Source organism: Cygnus olor, chromosome 11 (genome assembly GCF_009769625.2).
Source record: "Cygnus olor isolate bCygOlo1 chromosome 11, bCygOlo1.pri.v2, whole genome shotgun sequence".
In the NCBI taxonomy this organism is placed as follows: domain Eukaryota; kingdom Metazoa; phylum Chordata; class Aves; order Anseriformes; family Anatidae; genus Cygnus; species Cygnus olor.
This window is the reverse complement of record NC_049179.1, coordinates 6,264,715-6,284,512: the sequence shown is the minus strand read 5'-3', so window position 1 is coordinate 6,284,512 and position 19,798 is coordinate 6,264,715. Positions and strand designations below refer to the sequence as shown.

Genomic DNA, 19,798 nt, shown 5'->3' with positions numbered 1-19,798 from the left:
TCACTCCATTGATGACACTGGCATTGACAGGTCTCTTAGATTTGGCTGCCTTTTTTCAGAAAGTTTTTTCTTCTATTAGCATAATTATTCTGTCTGTTGAAGGCTGAGCTCATTGTACGCACTGTAAAAGCTGAAAACACCAGTTAATTTTAGTGCTTGTAAATTTTCTTAAATGCTGTATGCCTAATAGATGGGTAGAGTTTTCTGATTGCATCAACTGTTTTTTTGCTGCCTTCCTTAACTGAATTTACTGAATGTCCCAAACATTAATGAATCTCTGTCTCTCTCTCTCTCTCTCTCCCTGTAATCTAAATGATTGTTTTGCTCCCTTCCTGCAAGTTTACATTTTTGACTAATACAGAAGTATGCAACACTGTTTATTTAAATAGAACCTTGCTCTAAGCTTTTTCCTCTATCTTTCTAATTTAGTTGTATAGGAAAATAGTTGCTCAAGCCTGGACTTCTTTGATTCCTCTTTTAGAAAACTAAAATATATTTTTGCTGTCACAATCAAGCTCTCTACTGCATAAAATATTACTTAGAGGGAAAGGATTCTATTTAGTGGGATGATTAGTTCTCTAAAGGGTTAGCACTGTTTCATGGGACATGTAGTGTAAATTTTCTGTTCATAAAATACTTTGAAGTTTTAAAAGATATAAAAGTTTTAAATAAAATCAAATTATATATTCAGAATGACCTTGCTTTTGGAATAGAACACAAAATGTTTGCTAGTATGAGCATGATAATTGCTTTTACAGGTTCCTTAGTTCTGGCACTTATGTTTTTCCTTCTTAAATCACTGACAGTTGGAATGCTTGCTGTGGTATCTGCAGTACCCTGGGCACTTGTGCAGAAGAGGTTTTTTTCCTACTCTACTCAGATCTTCCTCTGGCCTGGTGTCTTCCTGGTAAAATGTCTAAAAAATTATTTCTGTAGATGAACTGAGAATTTTCTTCAATGCTCAGTGTTGCTGCCAGAGCATAAGCAGAGGAGATGATGAGAGAATGCCAAGAAGACACTGTGTTTTTCAACAGAGCTGAGGAAGAGGTGAGAAGAGATGCTGAGATAGCCTCAAGCTTGCTTTTTTTTTTTTTTCTGTATCAGAACACTCTTCCAGATTGGAATATGAGTGTCTTGGGGGTTAGGTTGCAGAGGGAAAGTAAGTACGCTGCCTCCTTCCCAAATATGTTTTCAGTTGGACAATTACAGAGAAAATGGTGAAGAACTGTTCATAGTTTGCAACGCGTGGTTTTCACACTTGAGTCCATGGATTTGCCTCTAAATAGGCTCCGAAGGTAACCCAGAGAATCAAGTCTATAATGAGAAAACATGAATTCTGTTTATATTGGTATATATTTACATATTTAATTATGTTTATAATTTCTTACTATGAAAAAAGTTTGGGGATCTGTATATTAGAAAAGAATGAGACATGGACTTGTGTGTGCCTTCTATTTTAATTCAAGTGACTTTGCTTTACTTCCTGATTCAGTGATTTCTACATAAGGGGAGAAACCTTGGGCCTTGTCGTGGTGGTGATGGGGTGCTGTGCACTGCTTGGGACAATTTTTGCTGGTACCTTCCTGCAGAATTCTTTTTTTTTTCCTTCAACCTTTCTATAACAATTTTGTTCAACTGGCAGATAAAACTGGACACAATATCGAGCTTAAGGCATATTATAGAAAGTGTACGTTAGATATTACAGCAAGAGCTTATGTAACACTGATAATGTGTGGCAAAAGAATGGGGTGTATATGTAGGCTGGAAAATATTTAGAGTCGAATGGATAGGAATTTGTTATCATTAATTAGATTATTGTAATATGTAATTACCTCTTTCTGTGACCCAAGGAACAGATAAGGTGTCTCTGCAAACCTCTCCCATCCCAAAGAAAGATGAAATGGCAGAGCACCTTCATTGGAAATCAGCAATAAATGTGCTTACATTTCTTTAATCTTCAACTGTACTTTTGCGTATGACTGAGAGGTTGCCTCTCATTTGTAAACCAACACTCATATTTTCTTGTAAACGGGTACAGCTCCAGTGAAGTATTGCACCACGTTGATTCTTGTCAAATGTAGCTTGGGACCCTAAGCACTGCAACTGTCACTAATTGACATACGTTACAGTGTTCTAAGTGTCATTAAACAAGTTTGACCGCAGTAAGTGCAAAATCACTTAGCTTTCTTTCATAAGATTTTTGGCACATACTGGAAAGTGTTTTCCCATTAAGGAAAACAGAACATCAGTTTGGGCTTTTGTTTTGCAAAATTTTGTTTTACAACATTCAGCACTGGCTTTTTGTTGATGAAAATGTGAAAACAAGAGAAAACATAATATGAAGCAAAACTGTAAGTCAAGCAAATTTACTAAATAATTCTGGGCAATCTGGCTATCTGTGTAAACCTGTAAAATATGTATACATATATAGATTTTCTCCCAGAATGGTGTGCGTGCAATTTCAGCAGTATTACTGACTGGTAATTACTGCTGGTTTTTGAAATACTGTCCAAAATTCAAACATCACACTTCCAAGTTCTTCATTTTCATTTTTCTTTAGCCTTTGCCCTGCCACAAGCAATCTGATCTTCAGTAACTGCACTGCTCTTTTATTTATTTTTATTGATGTTGGATTCTGTCCTGCAGATTCCTGCAAGAAGGATTTTTTTAAAAAACTAATTTGAGGCATCTAGTATATTCTAAAAGAAATATAGCTGGTGGAAAGTATTAGATGTTTTCATTCTCTTTTTTTTTTTTTTAATAATAGAATAGTGCTCTTGAATTGATCAGTAGCTCTGCTTTAATAATACTTTCAGGGAAGAGCTAGTACGCATTTGCTTTTAATATAAATGAATCACATAAATACAATTATTTTACCAGATTAAGGATAACTTTAATACCTTTTTTTTTCTTTTAAGTGGGTAAAAATCAAAATTGTGGTGGTGCATGCAGAGGAATAATGGGATATTTGCAAAAAGCTACATATTTGCTTTTCTTCAAGTAAATCACTGAAGGCCCCAGGACACAGGTGTGTTTAAAGCTTGCTACACGGTTTTACCTGTCTTTAGTTCCTGAGTTTTTGCTTGAAAACAGTCCAAACATGGATCACGAGTTTGAAGTAGCATTTTATCTGGTTATCTGATGAGTGGTCCTGAATATGACTATCGTCTTTTTTCTCTTGGTGCAGCTGGAGAGACATAAGCCCACTACTGGCCTGGCAATTCATTTTGTATGAGCGAACAGTTTTAGAAGAGGGATCTTAGAGACTGTAGTACCTCTTGCATAAATATTTCTATCCTCTGTATCCTCAATTTTAAAGTTACAGACAAGCACCCCACTGAATTTTACAGTTATTTTTCATTTATGAGACGGGTTGAATAATTTCATAATTTTCTTTTCCCATCGGATGAAGATAAATGAATGTAAATGTAGGAGGTTGGGTTTGCTAAACTGTAACAAATCATTTTGGAGTTTTAGGTTCTGTTTTATCTGGAGCAAGGGTACCTGCAAGATAAGATTCCTTGAAATTGTAGCATTTGAAGTGCTAGGTTGTCTTGGGCTCTTCACAGGGAAAGTCTCTGGTATGATTTATGAGGGACTTATGGATTGGATTTTCACAGCCGTTTGTTCGTTAATTAGTATATTTGCACCTTTGTTTCTTAGGCTAGTATATTGTTAAATGGATAAGAGGGAAATCCCTTCCTTCAAGACTTTTAAAAATATTCTTCTTGCTTTATGAGCTGTGATTTCCAGCTTGCATTTTCTAACGTCAATATATTATTCACCGTGCTAAGATTCTATAAAAACAGTTCCAAACATAGGCATTTTGCCCTACTGTCAGGTTTTCTTTCCTGGCTTGAAGTGTTTGTCTTATCCTCCTTTATAAAACAGGGAGCTGTGACTAAGGGACTAGTTATATCGTAGCTTGATAAACCTTTGTAAAGCAACGTGCTGTTGAGAGTAATGGCCTCCATTCATTATTAGCCCAGTTGATTTTCATTTACACTTGGCTCTAACAATTAGCTTGAGCAGGTGTGAAGGTGATGGAGGGCCAGGGACGCACAGAGGTCAGCCACTGCTCTGTGTGATAAATTAACCATTATTATCTGCAGTGAAAGTGGCTCTTTACGCTTGTCAGCAGCAAACAAAGGGACAACATATCTCACATAAAGTGGAATCAGGGCCACTACTGCAAATGTGATGTGTCTGTAATTTTGTCTGGCAAATCCTTTTGAAGTCACACCTGTGTGTTTCACTTCAAGGATGTAAAATTATCCCATCTCAGAGGTGTATACATACACATACACACACACATGTATGTAAATGTATGGATATTGAGATGCAATGCTCTTGTAGATCACATTGTATATGAACGCATTCTAATCTGCATTAGAAATTAAGCAGAAAACTGTTAGTTTAGGATTTGAAACATGGATTTTCTCAGCAGCTTGTAATAAGGAAATGATTTGAGAATGCTGGATCTAAATTCCTGTGTTTCTGTGTGCTATTTAAAATAAAAAACACCCACCATTTGTCTATGTTACATTGTTTTTTTCTCTGACACCTACCTATGTTTATCTTTCAAATGAATTATAATCTCTCCCAAATCTAAAAGATGCCCTCTTCTAAAACATGTGGGACTGGAGGTTGCTCATGTATGCTACTGATTTGATCTTGATGGGATGCAAATGCAGTAGTGCTGCTTGGTCTTGGACAGCTGCATATGTAGCATTGCTGCTCTACTTTTGTGAACTATTTGGTCAACTGAATTGCAAATGTTTTACTTTTCATAAATATGTTATGAAAGTTTTGCTGGCCTGGACCTTGTGTGGAACTGAAAGTATAAAAAGGAGAATGTGAACCCTTTCCTTCCCAGTAAAAGTAGTTGATACATTGGATTTGAATGCCTAAATTGTCTGTGTTCACCCTGAAAGGAAAGGCCTTATAGGATGAATGCCGAACCTATATTTTCATTCTTTTGCTAGCAAAATAGCCCACCAATTCGCAAGGTTTACAATGTGGCACTTCCACACAGTCCATAGTACAAATCAATAGGAAGAATACACGGTGGTGTTTTTTTGTGTGTTTTTGCTTTTTTGTTGTTACTTTAAGTAGTAGCCATGTGGTCCTATAATGGCCGTGATTTTTAAAGAAACTGAAACCTGTGTTACAGTGCTATCTTTGATTATCTGTGATGGGAACAGACATTCCCTTCTTTAATTTGGAGGTCAAAAGAGTTTTACCATAGCACTCTTCTTAGTATTTATTGCTCACGGTATCTGCATTGTTAGCTCAAGTACCAGCCCATGAGCTTGATCACAGTGGGCCATACTGTTTTACTTTGAAACAGAATTTAATTTGCTATCAAGATTCTTTTGATTATGGCTAAAATGATGCTGAGATTTCTTGAAAAGCCATTATTTCCAAACATGGAATGTTTGCACAGCTCATTTGTACTATATAGTTATTTATCCAGATGCCGCTGACCTACCAGTCAAATGGCTGTTTGAACTGATCATCATCTTTGCTGCAAGAAGTTGAAGAGTTAGTAACTAATCTTATGGAAACTTGAACTGAAATCAACAAAAGCATACAGGGAAGTGAGTAAGAAGTTCTGCCCTGAACCTTTCATTGTATTTCTTAGGCATGAACCTCTGAGGCTGCCTTTACTACCTGCTATCTGTGGCATGGAATCTGCAGAGATGGCTAGGTAAGGTAAGGCCTTTCAAAGGCAATACTTTCTTTTGTGTTACGGTTTTAATACAAATATGATAATTTCTTTGCTTTCTCTGCGTGTAGTTAGGGAAGCCTTCATAACCCTTAATGCACTGGGTATAACTTCCTTACAAACTGTCTATCTGCTGCCACGCAGAAGTTACATTGCTGAATGAAAGGTAATGCTCTCCCCTTAGGAAGACAAATGTTGTCTGTTTAGAGCTGCTTATCAGAGCATAAGTGAAAGGGGGAAAGGGAAATGGACATTCATTTGTTTTAGGAAAAAAAGCTGTGTGTTTATAATATAATAGAAAGCAAAGTTCTTGCAAATAAAAGGCAGCAGTTCTGTGTTGCATAGTCTTGTTAGAAGTAAAGTATGTGTTTAATTGTTGGATTTGTCAAAAGGGAGGGTTGAACTCATGGGAATAAATATAATACACACGGGTTTAATTACCATGAATGGGTAGGCAAAAACAAGGTATGCAAAACAGCACATCTACTCTTCACATGTGTCTGTATACATATGTAATTAGAGCTGTGCACAAAATACAGTTTTTCCTGCCACCCACACTTTGCCTTTTTCTATCAAAATAAATATTTTGATAGGAAAGCATGCACAAACTCTACCATATATAGGTATTTCTTGTCACAGATGAGGGTAAAAAAATCTTTGAACTCAGAGCAAAGCAGCCTAATTTTACTCATTAGAAATACATGATACCTTAATTGGGAAGAGCAAAGAAAGGAATGCAAACATTTGCCTCATCCATATGGTAGAGAAATAAATGTACTTTAGACAAATATATCTCTTGAGTTCTGCTTGGTGGTTTATACCACATCTTCAACACACACAGGGATCAGTGTGATACAAAGATACTTTCCATTGGTTCATCCAAGACTGTGGATGAATCAAGGACACAGTGGACAATAATTTTAGGCTTCTTCTCTTATAGAAGCTAGAAAATGGTATTTCCATCTGTAATGTGTCCCATAAAAGGTGCTTTTTGTTTATTTGAGCAACTCACAAAGATTAAATAAAAACATAATTTTTGTCTTAGATATAAATGAACAGGAATGATGCTGCACATTCAAGGAAGTTAACAAACCTAGTTTGCAATTCCCTTAGAAATGGGAACAAAAATGTGATGTGGATGTTAGATGCATTCATTCTCTTGAGAGGACGTTCAGATAGCAAAAGGTCAATAAAAAACTTTTAAAATATACTTGTGTCTCTTTGATCTGTACTTATAAGAACCATTTTTTTCAGTTAACACACACAAGTTCATTGCATTAAAACAGCCTGCTAAGGCAGAAGATTTATCCTCTTCCCAATATCTTTGCACAGGGAAGCATTAGTTTAGGAAGTTTATGATTTGGAGAAGACATATAAGTTAGACTGGGCGTGATGCCAAACTTGGTCTGCTGCAGATTCATCACAAGCTGAGAATGTAAAGAAGATACAGATTGCTAATGCTCAGTGATGTGCAGACACCGAGAAGTTCATCTCAGGTGTGGGTTCCTGTAGCTTGAATCCATTTTTAAATCTCTGACTCTCTAGTCAGATGATCTTATGATATGGTGTTTTTTTGTTTGTTTAGTTTAGTTTAGTTTAGGTTTTGTTGTTGTTTGGAGCTTTTAATTGTGTGGTTTTTTTTTCTTCCTGCTGAAGATCATAAATGAAGAAAACAATTGGTAAGAAAAAGGATTGAGTCAGGTGGGTTTGTTTATTGCTTTTGTTTGCTCTAATTTGTCATTCTGATGTGAATTTTACTGAGTGGATTTTACTCTGTAAAACTTCAGAAGTCACTCTGCTTAACATGACAAGACAAATATTTGCTTCTAAAACAATTTCTGACAAGATCTGTAATATTTTTTCACTTGAAGAACACTATTTGCACTTAAAGCTGTATGTGTGAAGCATGGAATTGTACATGCTAACACAGTGTACTTTTTCTGGAGGAAGCAAACATATTGATGGTGAGGTATATCACTTCTCTCTTAATATTCAGAATATGACTTCAACTCTGGGTGCGTTTTAGCATGTTATCTCCAGTCAATTGAAAGAACAAATTTTTGATTGTGAGTCACCAAAAGCCTCACATGCTTGTTTGGAGTCAGTGAAACTCAAAACATAAGTCTAAATCTAGCATACATTCAAGTCTTCTGTTGAAACCCTGCCTAAAGACAGGGGTGCGTATACACAATAACAGTCACTAAAGCATCCCAAAATTTTGTCAAATGGTTCCCAGATTTGACTAACTGTTTTTTGTTTGTTTGTTTATAGTAGATGTGATACAAGATGACAAAAGTTTGAATTATTTTCTGTGAAGTTTATGTAGTGCATTGAAAGTGTTATTGTATGCAACTATTGCAAGCAACTATTGTATGCTATTGAGAAGTAGTATTTATTCAATTTAAAAGATAAACAAATAAATAGGCATCCCCCATTTCCCAAACCTGGAATCAGCTAGTTATGTAATGCTGGTGTGAAATAATATTCTTAACGGTTGACATTTCAGAAAGTGGCGCAAAAATGAATTATATGTTCTTTATACAGTGCTATAGAATAAAAGTACAAAAATACTAATGTGGTAGATGAAAGCTGGTGCATGTTCTCCCCTAGAAAACAAAGAAAAATTTTACCTTGGTTTGGAACATAAACTTGAAGAGGAAATGCATATGCACTTGATGGTGTTAGTTATTCTAAAACCACCTGTTAAAGAAATTATATGGCATTTAAAGTACTCAAAAACTTTATTGTTCTGAAGAGAGAGAATTTCAATTTTTCTGAAATTATTAGTTTTGATAATTCTCATGCGTGCTGAATTGATTTTTTATTTACTTTTTGGCCTTTTTCCATTTTCATCTAAGTTTTGAGCTATTTAATCATGTCTCCTTTTCAGGAATGTATTAGGGCAAATGTGTAGTTTTATATACATGACAAGTATCAGCTGGTGATTACCTGCATCTTTCAAGTCAGCCACTTGCTGAAATTCCATAGTGGATTGCACCATTGCACCAACGTAGAGGAAATTCTTTGTCTGCCTTTTCTTCAGGTATGCAAATATTCTAGTTCAAGGCCTGGTACTTGAAAATTTCTAGCAATTGTTCTGAAAAATGCAAACTGCTTTTAAATTGCTTCAATGGTTTATGCACTCTCTAATTATATGTAGTTCATAATACGTTTATATTTATATACTGAAAACTGTTATATATGCTGTGTATATGAATTATGCATATGAACTAATGTTTTTAGACCAAATTTAGGTTGTAAAGCTGAGTCTCTGAAAGCTTATTTTTAAAGTGAATTTTTTTTCATTTTTCTCACTTAAGCAGAATTCCATTGCTGTAAAGTAATTGTATGAGTGAGTGCCCCTGTTTAAGTGAACAGTTTATGGTTACTATATTAAAGTGAACATTTCAACTTGGCTAACACAACCACTGAATAAACACATATTGATATTATAGAACAAAATAATATATTAGTGCATTGCTCATTTGTGCTCTGATAGTCACCCTGATACTATTAGTCATGCGGGGAGTGACAAACACAATTACACTCGAGTGCTAATAGAGTGGAAGGGCAAAACTGCCTGACCTCGGCATCCTGGGTCGATTTAAATGTTTGATGTCTCATTGAATTAGTATCACAGTGTGAAAGACAAAGCTCAAACTAATGGAAATGAGCCTGGACATGCAATACTGCTGATTGGGCTGACATAATTAGAATAATATTCTTCACACAGCTAATAACAAGCAGAAGAAATAAATAACCAAGAGATAACTTAATGACTGCATGCTAAAATGCTCCTTTGAATATGCTAAGGTTAGCATTTTCTATTTACTTACGGAGCACTGGGGGAATTTTTTTCTCTGTGTAATCATCAGCAGTGGTGATGAGCTCCATACTGGTTACAAAGACCATATGAAACTATGGAGGTTGACCTAAATTTTTGCCCCTCAGCATCATTATTTAACCCTTAGGGCATTCTTACAAATACCTGTCTCTCTAGAAGGCAATCAATCCCAATCCCTCACAAAAAAAAAAAAAGCTGGCACATGACACAAGACAGATTCATAAATATATAGTCTTGCATCTTATACTCGTGCCCTTGAACTCTAAGGAACAAAGTCACGGAAATGTAAGTAAACGTACAGAAAGTTTGAAGATTGTACATTTCTGTGGGCATGAAGTGAGATTTTGATAATCTGATACAGGACAGTTCTTGCTGTATTCTTACAGAATACTTTTTACAGTAACTTATCTTACAAATTGATCTTTGGTAATTTCTTTATTTTCTCAGCATGAAGTGAGGTGATACCAATGCAGACCTGGAAAAGATGTAAGTGAGACAGGAACATAAAAAAAACTACTTGGCATTACTCATCAGTTACATTTAGACCTCGTACTTCATTAGTTGTGCAACATAATGATATATGCACCAGAAATCCAATTGAACAGCACATTTGATTAGCTTTAGGTGGTCAAGTCTTTGCCATCAATGGGATGACTCATCTGTTCAACCATAAACGTGTACTTTTAGGATTTAGTAGGAGATGGACCTTTGATTCTTACCAGAATTTACTGAAATCAAAGCCAAAGTCATTTGCAGCCTAGATATCAAGGAGTATAAATCTGAGACTCCCCCCAAAAAAAAATCATTCTATGTTTTGAGTTGATGAAGAGTTTTTTTTTTTTTCCTTCCTTGTTATAGAAGTTCATAGATTCTATTTCAAGATTTTCCTTCTTATGTGAATAATACCTTGGACTGAAAAATGAGAAAGCAACAGCTTCTTGGAGAGGCTGAGGATTCTTTTTTCCAACTAACATTAGTGATGGGTCCTTGGGAAGTATCAGAGAAAAAATTGTTATTAACTTTACTCTTTATGTGGTAACTGTCTTAAAATTAGCTGTGTGTTAAAATTTGTGATATGTTTTGGGCCAAGTCTTCAGGAAAGCAGATTTTCATCAGGTTTTGTTCAAATCAGGAGATTTTGTAGTGCCTTTGAAAACTAGTCCAGGAAAATATCAAGTTTCTTAATGCAGGATCTGGAAGTGACCTTCACTGTACTTCTGGAACTGTGACTTCATTCACAAAAGGATATCACTGTATCAAAAAATTGCTAATAAGATCTGATTCATTTACGTTGTGCTTGTTAGCGATAACTACATTTTTCCTGTCTTAAAACACGTAAGACAGCATACATGTTCTTTTTATGCCCTGTTGGTCCATAAATTTATATAATGACAAACCTTCTACCATAAATGCACCAAAGTGCAAACCATGGTCTTAACAGAATAAGATGTTGCATGTTGCAAACTTGCAGGTAGAGGATTCCCAACAGAGCATTTTAGCTTTGATCCGTGCGAGGCAGTGAAATGCTGTTCATCTCTTATATTCATAGACTAACCTACATCTGTTACTTCTTTTTAAATAATAATAAAAAGAAGGCCAAGCATTTTCAGCAAATCACATTATTTCACTTCATTAAGAGTTAAGGGTTTTATGGTAGTCTATTACCAGTTCAGACTGAGTTAGCACTGCTGAGCCAGCAGATGCCACAGTATCAAGGGCTGGTACAGAGGTGGATCTCTTGTAGGCTCTCAGTTCAATTGCCCTCAGTACTGTGGGATCTGTTCAAACGAGGGCTTAGTTTATATCGTAAACTGCTGTCATTAGTAAGCTCAGTTGGCATGCAGGTAGTATGAAATGTTTCTGGTTCTCAGAGGAAGGGACCTAAGTGGTGCCCTCCTCATCCAAAGAAACCCTGCCTATGAGTACGAGATCATTCACCTTTGTCTGCTCTTCATACCCTGTAGAAATGCCCATGTAAACCTTGCACTTGCCTGCTCTGGGCCATTCCTGCATCTGTATGGTAGAAGTTCTCGCTCCCTTTAGTAACAAATTCAATCTCCCTACATAATGTGGAGAAGACAAAAACAATTAATATAATAAGCTGATATAATAATTATTATAATTAATTTGCATTCTCTGTGATTATGCAGAGCCATTGCCTGTATGCCAGTAAGTGGGCTAATTCTCCTTCTACCTGGATCGTCCTCTTTTGTCTAGAATCCTAAACCAGTGGGATTAACTACAGAATGACAGGTTGTAGTTGGTTTATGAGGTTGTTTGAATTTAAAGATGAGGGATTATTTTCTCTCTTATAAGTTCATTTGAATTTATGCTGCTGAGCTATGTAACTCCTCCATTTGATCCTTTTAAATAACCTCCCAGAGCTTCTATGCAAAATGAGTGCTCTAAAATAGGAAATAGAGATACCAGTGGCTACTAAAACCAAAAGATGAACATACAATCTGACGAAAGATGCTCTTGTTCTTGCAGGGAGCTTTCTGTAAGCAAATCCTTTGGCTTTTTCTCAGCCTAGATACTCATTTTTGGTAATTTAACTAGTCGTTTTGAGGTTGGCATCTGAGGCTTGCAAGTATTTACTGCGGTAGAGCTGATAGTGTTAATGTTAACAATAGCTTGAGTGGTTCTGGTGGCTGGCACTAACAGAACAGGAATCCTCCCCACAAAATAAATAGAGTATTTTCAAAGCTGAACATACTGAGTAACTTGGAGCAGTTTCCCGATGTTAAATGGTGGGGAATGCGCTGTCATTCATAGTTTTATGCGTTTCCTGTGTTTATCATATTGATGGTGTTAAGGTTTTGGTAATAGAAATATTTTCCCAACACATATAGGTAGTAATATGCATACAGTTCTTAGCTTGTGGAAGAATGTGTCTGCAAAGTTTCCAAATACAAATCTCGATACTATGGCTTGGCATAACTTGCACATCATTTGGCTTATTAGAGCTGGCTGATTATATATATATATATATATATATATATATATAATATATATTATATATATATTATATAATATATATATATAATTCTGTTTTTAATAGAACTGGGGAAAAAAATAAAATGTTTGTTCTGCATTTTCTGCACCTCCTATGGTAGTTAATGTTCTGGTGAGGTCTGAATTATGAAATGCTCCTTATTATTTGGCTTTATCTTAGTGATATAGCAAAAGTTGAAAGACTTTTTCCTTTTAAAAATAAGTCTCAAGCAATGACAAGATATCAGCTGTTGTGAAGGTATCACACTAATGACTGATAGGTCGAATATTAACAGTTTCAGGCTGAACATTGGGTTTCATCAGTATCTGTCAAATCAGAATCATGAATCCCAATTCTTCTATATGCCCTTTTGCAATTAGTGCCTGTTGGTATTTCAGTACCCAAACAGCATATTTAGGTATGTTCCCAAGCAGCTTTTCATACATATTTTATTAATATATTCTATTTTCTGTTTCCTTCATTCTCTTTACAGAAAAATACGTATCGTTTGATTTAGTTTTGTCCCAAAAATATTGGAATAAAATATTGGAATATTGGGATAATATATTTCAATCTTGTCTAGGCCCTGCTTTTGTCATACACGATAGGCTGGTCTAGATGACCTCTGAGGTTCCTTCCAATTTGGGCTTTTCTGTAACTTCTGTAATTTTCATGAATATAAATGTAAAGAATAATTATGTGATTAGCTAAACCTTTCTTTAGAAAGGATTCCATTGTTATAACAAGTTCAGCTTAATTAAAAGTAAAACTCCTCTTTGGCACCCACTAGTTGGTCATGTCCAGTGCCCCGTATGCTCTTAAGGTCATTTTCATCTGGTGGAAAAAAGATAGAAAATGTCACTGTATTTATTTCTGTTCTAATCCTCAACCAGTCAGATTTCTCTGTGCTCTAATTTTCTAAAGCATTCTCATCCTGTGATCTTCAAGGATCCAAATCAAGGCCATTTAAGTAAACTGAAATCTTTTGATTAAATTTAAAGGCTTTTGAATTTGAACCTGAATGTTCTTAGTAAGCAAACGTGTATCAGTTGGTCAGTTATTAAGGAAAGAAAAAGAAAGTAAGGATGCTTTTCACTAATTTTTGTTGTTCGTAGACAAGTTAACGCCTTGAACTAGATCTTTCTTTTTTTCTTTTTTTTTTTTTTTCCCTCCAGTGGCTGCAGTCCTGGTGATAGCTTGTGACCGTTACAGACTAGTAGTGTGTATTTTCAAAGCAATAATTCTCTAATGGAAGAAGATTGCTTCACTCACAGTACTATGCATCTATTTTGAACAGCAAACGCAAATATTGTCAGGATGGGTATCACTGGTGTTAGTTACTATTAACACAAAAGCTGGCATTTGAAGTAGTGCACTCAAGGTATTTTTATATAAGCACTGTCCATTTTTCTGGACAGAACTGTAGGTAGCTTTTGCACCTCATTCAGAAAGGACAGGAACTTGAATAGTAATTTGAAATAAAGCCCCTTGTATGTTCATCTCTCCTGATATAAACCCTCCACTAGCAAGGAATGCACTTGAAGTGGTATTCCAGTCATAGTTGAACAAAAACAGCCTTCAGCAATCTGATCTAATAAGAATGAAGAATACTTCCAGACCAAAAAACAAAATAATAATAATAATAAAAAAATGTATTGAGCTAATGTAGAAATATGCGTAGCTGCAGACTTGATTCACTTTCATGCCGTTTCACAATCTGATAATTTTTACAAAGATGTGCTTAAAATGTTGTTTCATGCAAAGTTCATTTTTTTTCCTTGTTTAAAAAACACCACATCTTTAATTTGCAAGGCCATGTATTAATTTTGCTGAGAGCACCGTTTATTTCCCTTCCTTTGACTTTAATAGTCAGTTGTTGACAACTCTCAGGCGTGTCAAACTCTCACCACTAATAATTGCTTAAGGTTCCTTAACTTCCATAAATGTTGGTTCCAGCTAAAAACCCCATGCTGTAGCCCTGTTTGAGGGAAGGAAAAAAAAGGGGGGGAGGGCGCGAAGGGGTGGGGAAAAAAAAGGGAAAAAACCTGAGAACTTCTTCTGATGAATTTTTGATTTTCCTTCTTAACAAAGAAATGTCTGTGATTCAAAGAAATAGCTTAAAGTGATATTATAAAATAGAATATGGAGTGCACTGTTCTGAATGACTCTTTGCTTTTAATGTAAGGCTGAAAAATTGTCAGTGCCTTTTTTGATTAGATGAGATTTTTTTTTTTGTTCTTGATCTAAGAATTGAGGAGAAAAACATGCTACTTGCATTTGAATATGGTATGAGCTAGATGTAATGTGTTGAAGATAAAGCAATACCAGTACCGCCTCAAGGCGGCACCTGTATCTGTGGGTCAATGCCATTTCTCTTTAGATCGCTGCTGAGCCCCTCTCTTGGCTGCTGCTTTATTAGGTCTAATTAGGTAGGCTGTCACTTTTATTGGTGATGGAAAAGGAAGATAAGTAGATTACTTGTGTCATCTATCTCTATCTGGACGTGTCTAAAAAGTCTAAAGTGATTGCTGTGGGCCACAAATATGTTTCACAAGAGGGAGAAAAAGGAAAAAAAATCAGAAATGTATTAAACCCCTAGAAATGACTTACCTTTGGCACTACTGTGTGTAATTTCAAACCCACAGAGAAAAGAGTTACAGTACATACATAAAGTCCTTTTGTTCAGAGGGAGAAGGCTGTATGTAATGGTTTTTATGATATCAAAAAAAAAAATCTGTTTTCTACTTAAAATTCTATAAGTAGTTATATATATATATTTTTAAAAGTTAATCCTAGTTATAATAAGAGCACAGCATCTGTGGCTGGTGAAGGAGTGGAGGGTTATTTTGATGACAGGCTTGTTGACACGTTCCTCTGATAGGCTTACTCTTTGGATCATTGCTCAGGGCATCTCCAGTTTATGTAGCATGTGTACATTTTTAATGATTGTTTATAGGAATAATTAGTTATTTTTTAAATAAAACAACATATCTTAAATTAGATTAATTTTTGACCACTTTATCAACAGCAAATCAACATTGCAATTCTTTCATTTCTGAGACATCATCCACTTTGGAAGATGATATTCCCCAGAATGTTCCTCAGGAGAAAGAGCTTATTAGCTGTAGCATCATGGTAGGAAAACAGAACTACCTCTGTATGGACTCTCTTAGGAACACGAAATATGATCTTCATTTAGGGGTATTGCCAGGGTCAGATACTAATCTTTAGGAAACTTCAAGATCAAGGATAAATCCAAGTAGATTTTATATTTAAAAAAAATTCCGAAAACTACCAAATCGCAATCAGCCATGATAAAATGCTTTTAGAAATTTAGATCCTTTCTTTTAGATATGTGATCTTATTTCATCTATTGGTGCATGTGGTCATGTGGGATACAAATATTGATCTTTCAAAATCTGATTGCAGCCACGCTGCAAGTTAGTTGGGTGTCATCATAGGCACTTATAATGAATATTCCAAAGATGTCTGGGTGATGGTTCTTAAAATCTAATGAGCTAGTGTCTTTGACTGTTAGCTAAAAGAATAAATTTATGGCTATCAGTAAAAACTACTTGTAGACTTAGAATTAAACTCAGTCATATCGCGAGGGCAAGAGTAGAAGCTTTTCCTGCTTTTTTTTTTTTGTTCGGTTGGTTGGTTTTCCACTAGAGTAAGATGAAGGAGCATTAGTATCGCTGTTTCGTAATAACAGATGGCTGCCTTGCTAGGGCCCTCTGTAGCAGTCCTTACCCCCAGAAAACTTCTATGGCTTGAGCAATATAATTTCAGAAGACCTTTTTTGTGTATAATGAATGCTGTGTAAGGTCTTTAAATGATAGATTCCAACTGCTATACCAATGGCATTTTAATTCAAGATTCTGCTTTCCAGAGGCAGTCAGCCAGTCTGTTTGCTTGGAAGCTTCAAAACTTCTCATTCATTATTCAATTCAGGCTGTTTAGTGTTTATTTTCTTTGCCTTAAAGACCCTTCTTCACAGATGCTGCCTAACGGTATCCATACATGTTGAGATAGCTGTAAGTACAGTCTCATGGAAATCCACCGTTAAGATAGACGGTTTCATAGCTAGCTGTACCAGACTTTTTTGTGTAGGCAGGAGTTGGTGTTTTTTTTGGTTGGTTGGTTTTTGTTGTTGTTGTTTTTTGATTTGTTTTTGGTTTTTTGAGATGTATGTTGCTAGAAAAATATCAAACACAAAACAGAGAGGCAACTAGTGCCAGGAACTTTTAGATGAATTTGCTTCAGACCACCATTAAACTGAAGAAATTCAGAAAGTCAGTGCTGGTACAACATTCAGCTCCATATACAATCCTTGATTATTTGTATTAATTACGTTATCTGCTCAGAGTGGAAATCTTTCAAGCTCAAGACAGGAGGTGTCGAGGTCTCTAATTTACAAAGAAAATATTTTGATGTCTGGTCAGAGTTTGTCTTCTAAAACTGAAAGGTTTGATCTACTCCATAATATGCCACAGTCAACCTTAGTGTATAAGAAAAGCGTGTCTAGTTATCTGGACAGTAGAACCTCCCTTTGGAAACTGAGTGCTGCTGTTGGTCAGGGGTCTGCGAGCAGTCTTGTAGGAAGTGATCTTGTCAAGATCTAGGTGTAGTTTTTGAGGACCCCAGTGAATTGTCTGAGAAACAAAACCTTATTACTTTATAGCAATGCTGCAGTGTGGCTCCAGTTCATTTAATCATAATGGGTAGCTGTTTGTATCTACATTCTCCCTGATTAAACTGTAATAAGCACTGGAGCAGTCACTTTGCAGTGGGTTGCCAATAGCAGCAAAATCTATCGTTGCTGTTTGGCTAAACACTGATCCATAGGACATGACACTCCTTTCCTAAACTTTGGCTTGTGGTCTAATTCTTTTTTCTGGTTGTGGACATGTCTTCTGGTTTTAGACCTCAGCTTTAGTCATGAGGCAGGACTATTCATGCCTACTAACTTATAAGCAGACTTATGCAAGGACAGCAACGGAGTAGAGCTACTGATCGTAGCAGTTCATCACATGGACAACCATACCTCAGCCTGCCAAATGTAGCTGATAGCTAGAAGGTCACAGGGGGGCAGAACTGAGACCTAAACTCAGCAAAGCATGATAGTTATTCATTGTTGTCATTGTGCCTCCTAGTAGGAAAGGACAAAGGTCTGATCTGAGAGATGGTTGTCCCTGTTAGTTTCCAAGTTTCCCTTAGTAAGCTTTGAAAGAAACTGTATTTACGTAGATGTTTTTGCCACCAGGTTGTGTTCTGGGTATGTTCCTGTGCTGAAGTTTCTTGCTGATGTTCAGGGCCTTAATGTCACAGCAGACATAGTGTGTCTGAGTGATAAAAATTGAGTTCCTAAAATAGTTCTGCATCTTTTTAATGGTTTTGAAATCTTTTGAAAAACAGATTATCAACAGCAATGTAGTTTTGTGCTTTCAATATTAGTATGTCTGATTCCATGAATTCCTGGCAGCATCTGAAGTTTACTGGCTCTTGGCTCATCCAACTCAAACTACTCTTTTAAATGTGAAACTAGATCCCTTACTTGAAAGATACAGAAACACCATTCTTGCTTGGGGGGGGGACCTTTCCTTTTCTTCTTTTCCCCCCTTCCCCAGAAGTATGCAAACTCTCTACTCATCCATTCTCAAGCAATGAGAATAACCTGTGAATAATTCAGATTGTTGTATTTCTAAGACTAGGAGCGAAGATGGCATCCTGATTTCAAAAACACCATCTCTGAGACTATCTCAGGAAAGCTACTGTTGCATGCCTTTTCAAGCTTTAAAAGCTCCCCAGGTTGAATAGTGCTTATTAAAGTAAGAATGTTTTCAAAATATACAGTTATAGTTAGATTTTTGGTGATATAAACAGACATGTAAAATTCTCCATGAGAAATATGGGAAGGTATTTCCTGGAAATACAAAATATATACTTCTATTAATGGTTGTCTTTTGGTTTGTTTTGTTTTCCAGCAGGTGCTCTTTCTCTGCATTGCATGACACTTGCTTGTTTCATGGATATATCAGAGCAAAAGCCTTTTGGAACATTTTTAGTTCCAATTTGCTTTCTCGTCAGTTAGGGCTTGCATATTGATATGACCCCAGGTTTATATAATCACATGCTACTGCAGGAAAAGCGTCAGTGTGTACTGAGCAGTAGAAGAACCAATCAGTAATGTCCTGTACAGACTTTCCCCTTTTTCTGTGTCTGCATTCTTGCAGGTAATGCATGTGGGTTTTTTGCATTCCATGTGAGTTTATCTAAGCAAGACTGATCCTGTAATTATTGCAACCTTTTAAATTAATAAATGTAGCCCAGTTAGGCTCCTGTAGCTCAAAAGCACTGGACTAGCTAGCTGGATCCAGCTCACTTTTATGGGATATTCAAGATTAAAAGAGGTTCTTGATTTCAAAGGATGGCTTGCTCTTCTCTAATCATGTTTGTTCCTTCTCTGCAGGTATCAAACCAATTAGACACCGAGAAGTACAGTCTAAAAAGCTAGAGTTCAGTCCATGAAATTCTTACAGAGCTAGCTGAGATCAGTTTTAAAGATTCTTAAACATTTTAATGAAAAGCATCACATTTTTCTATTACTGTATTTTTTACAGAGCCTAAGCCACACTCTCTACTAGCCACACTAGGCTTTGGCAGAACAGTTAGCTTCCATATTTATTTCTGATGACTTCATATTTGTCTTTTGATATTAACGTGCATTTTCTCTTTTATTGCAATCTGGTGACAACTAAGGTGTGTTGGCAGTGTAGGGATGTTAGTGAGCAGTCAGGTGACAAAGCTGATTTTACCAAATAGCTGCAGCTGCACGCCAGCTCTGTTGATGTGGCCTTTGCACACCGGCATTGATTGGGCAGGAGTAGTTAGGAGTTTCCAGTATTTTGCGTAGCACTTTCTTACACAGCACTTTAACACATCTTCAACTTTGCAAAACCATCTGGCAAAGTCTGGCACAGAATACGATGCATACATGGAGCCCCATTGTGGCAGCACCATGAAGGACACTGTCTAATTCTAGCTGCATGAATGTTTTCCCTTATTTCTATGTGATCTCATTAGCATTAGTTTTTTGCTTTTAGGATATAAAAGTGAATGTTAAAGTGCACAAATACTATTGTTCTGTATTAATGACTTCTATATCCAATTAGTGAAGATCATTATTACAATATGTTATAACTTGCATTGCACACGAGGCAATAAACAA

At 36.1% G+C, this 19,798-nt stretch overlaps 1 long non-coding RNA gene across 1 annotated transcript in view; it reads left to right on the top strand.

The window, feature by feature from the left end:
- LOC121076169 overlaps positions 1-19,798 on the top strand; it is a 96,095-nt gene that overhangs the window by 12,557 nt on the left and 63,740 nt on the right. The window contains exons 2-4 of the long non-coding RNA XR_005823372.1: positions 5,645-5,710; positions 7,385-7,429; positions 8,619-8,771. This is a non-coding gene — a long non-coding RNA (uncharacterized LOC121076169). The remainder of the gene's footprint in view (positions 1-5,644; positions 5,711-7,384; positions 7,430-8,618; positions 8,772-19,798) is intronic.